This window comes from Haliotis cracherodii, unplaced genomic scaffold (genome assembly GCF_022045235.1).
Source record: "Haliotis cracherodii isolate W230 unplaced genomic scaffold, xgHalCrac1.p SCAF_18, whole genome shotgun sequence".
NCBI lineage: Eukaryota > Metazoa > Mollusca > Gastropoda > Lepetellida > Haliotidae > Haliotis > Haliotis cracherodii.
The window spans coordinates 26,738,839-26,743,673 of NW_027266273.1; positions in this window are offsets into that span (position 1 = coordinate 26,738,839).

Here is a 4,835-nt window from a genome sequence, read left to right on the forward strand (position 1 = left end):
AGTAATGTATTGCTAAACAATGATTGTAAATGTATTACTTTGTTTCTGTTGAGATTCAGTTGACGTTCAATGCTTTGTATTTGGACGATTATTAATGGTCAAGAATGTAGTGCTATTTGATGTAAGCAGTGGTGAGGAAGTAATTATATTTAGATGAGCGAAGTATCTGTAACATTCCGGGATCGCATGAATGTATGTCAAGCGTTATAGAAACACGTGAATATTCTGTGATGTTCAAGTGACACTGGAATGGTCTGCCACTGTGTAGAAAGTGCTCGAAGCTCGTTAGACTATAGACTATAAATGCACCGGATGCGTCTCTCTCATCTCATATTTAATCTTACATTTCAATATGGCAATACATCTCGGACATAACGCAGCATTACCAATAGGACGTAAGGTGCATGACAAACGGGGAATGTAATCTAGCACTGCCCTACGTTCACTGCGTCGAAATGTAAGGCACAAAGTGTGTTAACAATGCTACGTCACAATACTGATGAGCGTGATAGAATTGAGCTGTACAAACGTTCACCTGTCTCTGTCCCCCTGGAGTCGGTTGTAGTTAAGTACCACCATTCACATCAATGTGACATTAGTTTTCCTCCCCCTCTTGAAAGGATATGTTTGCTGATATCACTCAAGCTCTCAGCTATTCATATAAGTATATTTAATCGTGATATGGATGTTTACGTCTCCAAGTAATTTTACAAGAGCTGCATAGAGCTATTATTAGCACTGTGAGAGCCTATTGAAAACGGATAAATCTTTCGAAGGCGAAACGTGCCATGTGTTTATGGACACATCCTAACATTCTTTGTTGAACAGAAGCAGAACAGCAAATCAATACCCGTCTCTAATATCATGTGAAACGAGAAAATGTTTCCCTCCAGGATTTGACGAGTTAAAATAAGTACACAATATTGTCCGTGCATATGAAAGTAGGATTCAACCAGATTGTTTAACCATATCAGTTGCAGCAACTTCTGACGGACTCGAAAATAGTGTCCTTTAAAAGGACATTAAATTAGCCGTAAATTACAATCCATTCCATTCTCCAAAATGTGAAGTGCTATTAACTGATTATCTCAAGATCGTTACAAATAAATTGCATAGTTTTTCACAAATGTCGACATTCAAACGGCAAAGCATTGAATTAATAACCTCCTGGAAATGAAACAGAGATCACAAGTGTCAATTGTCCCTGATCTGTAAGGAACCGGTGTCTTTGAAACAATGTTTCTTTAACAGATTTTAATGTATCGCTTGCAAGTTACAAATTAAACACGCCTGAGACACTTTTGTCAGAATAAAGGCAAAAGTAACACGGTACTAAATCAAACAGTACTCCAGGCCGAAATTTGGCATCCATTTTGTTAAAATCAGAGCGTTTGGCTGCATGCCCTTTCACAAAAATGATCGCTCCGACCATTGCAGGAACAAAAGAAAATAGCATCCTACATGTCGACTCGATCCGTGTCTAGACTGACAGTGACAGTCCAAAGCAATTTATTAATTTACCTGAGTATGTATGTCTTAATAATCACCTTTGAATAGTCGGAAACTTCGGAAACTTCTCGTGTTCCCCGCCGTGATATAGCAGGAATATTGCTAAAAGCGGTGTAAAATCATACTCACTCGCTCACTCTCTCCCGTCACGTTTATCGTGTCGGTCCTTTTGTCGTCGTATACTTGATGTGAATGTATTACGGCGCACAATCATTATTGTTGACGTACTGATACAATTCTTAACAGGCCTTTCTCATCTAATGATGGTATTATTTGAATCTATTTGTTGAAACCAAACAACGAAAAGTATTACTGAGGAGCAATTTCAACATCCATGTTCTAAAGCTGTCACTGTAAACATGAAGTCACACGTTCTGAAGGAAATTGTGTTTACATGATTCGATGTATAACATCGTGATATAAAAATATAAGACTTTGTTATGAACCTTCATTAAACGAAGGCCGGCCTGTCTAGGAAGCAGTGTAAACTTGATGATGGGTGTCTGAAATGTGTATTCAGATCGAAAACCCACATCATGATTCGCCGCGAAAAGGAACGACAGTTATAACTATTAACGTATCTGTCTCCTGTGGAAAACCACTTCCACACCAGGAAGTCAGCTGCATCTCATGCACGGTTCAAGCCTCACGTCTGTACCATGTCATTACCTTAGTCACACGTCTGTACCATGTCATTGGACCTTAGTCACACATCTGTACCATGTCACGATCTGATCAAGGTCCATGCGTGCAATGTCCCTTAAATCTGGATGTTCGGATGGTAAAGGTGCTTTTCATATTATTGCAAAATCATTGCAATAATATCTCACTAGTATGTCTGTAACAAAACCAAAACAATACCAGAAAAACTCACATACGGCTTAACTCGGCGTATGTCTGCTATGCCCCATGCCTACACACTCATAGTATCAGCCATGTTCAAACGTTTGAGCTGTTATGTCTTGGAACCAAACACATCCATTGTTAGACCACTGTCTGATAATGTCCTGTTTACACATGTTACCATTCTCTTATAACATCAGATAAAGGACATTATAGAGTACTAACTCACTTTGCTAAGTTGCTTCGTGGTTACAGATGACATGACATTCGCTTTGAATATACTTCGTGGCGAATGCACTGGATACCTTGGCATATAAAATTGTCCTATATATATATATATATAACTGGATATACAGGATACCTTGGCCAATTGTAGTTTAACGCATGTGATTTTTTAAGAGTGTTATAACATATATATATATATGTTGGGATTTTTTCTTTTGATTATCGATATAGACGCTTACAAGATTGCCTGTGTTTGTATATGCATATGTGTATGCCTGTATTTCCCAAATAGAAAACTGAACTCTTTAGAGGGATCATGATCAGTTCAAATATTAGGATTCATTGTTGAGGTATTAAAGTACAAATCAAGTGTTTGCATCGGCAGCTGTTGACGTGCAATGATATATGTCTTGTTGAGGTCGTGTCTCACGTTAACATGCTTCTGTTTTCAGAACAGGCATTCACTTAATCTTCCCTGAATGTGCATCACCAAGCAAGTAATTAGTGACAAGTTTCGACCCAACAACCGCCCCTAACCCGGAATTCTGTCTGTCACCATTACCGCTGTTGCACACAAAGGGATTCGGTGAGACGGGGACTGTGCATACCTTACATCATCTCGACATGTTACATTGACAGCTTATTTTGTAGCTACTGCTTCTCGTGGTCTCTAGCGATCGATATGTACAACAAATAGTCATAATCTATAATCATAATATCTCTGTTGTAAGTTTTGTCCAATGTATGGCTTCTGGTAGATAAGAGTAAGTGTTCATGAATAGCTATCATATAGTTATGATACCGGCGTAATGTTTCAAAATGTTCCACATTTCGCTGATCTTGACATGGATGATTCTGACCATTTTCCCCTGTCGTGTAATTTCCAGGTAGATATTCCGAAATTTTCAAATGATTCATTTGTCCCTGAATTCCCTATTGATAAATATGTATGGAAATACAAGCAGGAAAACCTTATTTGATATCTTGGGTGACCATCAATCCGTAAAACATGTATAAAACAAAGGTAAATATTCAGCAAGTGACGTAGATATTAGTAAAGTTGTTGTAAAGTTTGAACATGTTGTATCAAAGAGCGGCTGCACATATGAGGCGATGTCAATGAAGGTCACGTGACTGCTCATCACAACCTCATGGTGGGATGAGGAGTGTAAACGCTCAAAGTTATCTGCTTTAGATATGTTTAGACAATCACTGATAGAGATTTGCAAATTTATAAATGTCTTAAAGAAAATAATAAGAAAGTTTTTAAACGAAGAAAGAAAACCATTATAATGGTGAACAGAGACAAGTTTAAAAAAAATTATAAAGGCATGCCAGGAATTCTTATAGAGGGACATTCGCAAGCTTAAACTTTACGAGAGTAACTAGTTATATATCTGCGCAAAAATGGTATTCTTATTTTTCAAGAACTTCTAAATCATGTCGATGGATCTTCTTTCCTATCAGACCTGGTTTATACATAACTATGTCATCATGCCCTTACTTTGTAATGATTGAACTCCAAGTAAACCAATGATTTTAAATTGTAACATCACTAAAGGCAAAATCTCGACAAATATTATTAACATGAAAAGTAAAAACATCCGCCGGATTTGATGGACTACCATTTGAATTATTTAAACATTCGCTTCACCATATCGTACCAATCTGTCATAAACTATTCAATAGTATCCTGGTCAATGGTGTGTACCCGTGTTCTGGTGTAAAGCTGTTATCTGTCCTCTACATAACAAGGGTTCACCTACAAATGTAGATTACTATCGGGTTATTGCATTACTTTTTGTATAAGGGAAAGTGTTCACACCATCCTAAATGAAAAACTAAATACATGCACAGATGAATGTGGTAGTATTACAAAAATCAGTTTGGTTTCGGTAAAGGCTGTTCGACAACAGATCCTATGTTAACACTTCATGGCATGATTTGTAAATATTTAACAAAATCTAAAGGTAGATTTTATTGCTTTTCAATTAATTTTAGTAAGGCGTTTATTTGTGTATATCATACGCTAAATACTTTATATACTTGTTTGATCAATTATGGATTACCATGGCAACGTTTTAACTGTTTTACGTGACATATATTCTAAACTAAAATCATGTGTCAAAACTGAAAACGGAGTAGCAGATTTCTTTGATAGTTTTATCGACACTTGCCAAGGCTGTATGATAACCCCAAATATGTTTCTATTTTTATAAAAGGATTGGTTTCAGAGTTAACAACCTGTAGAGGCCTTT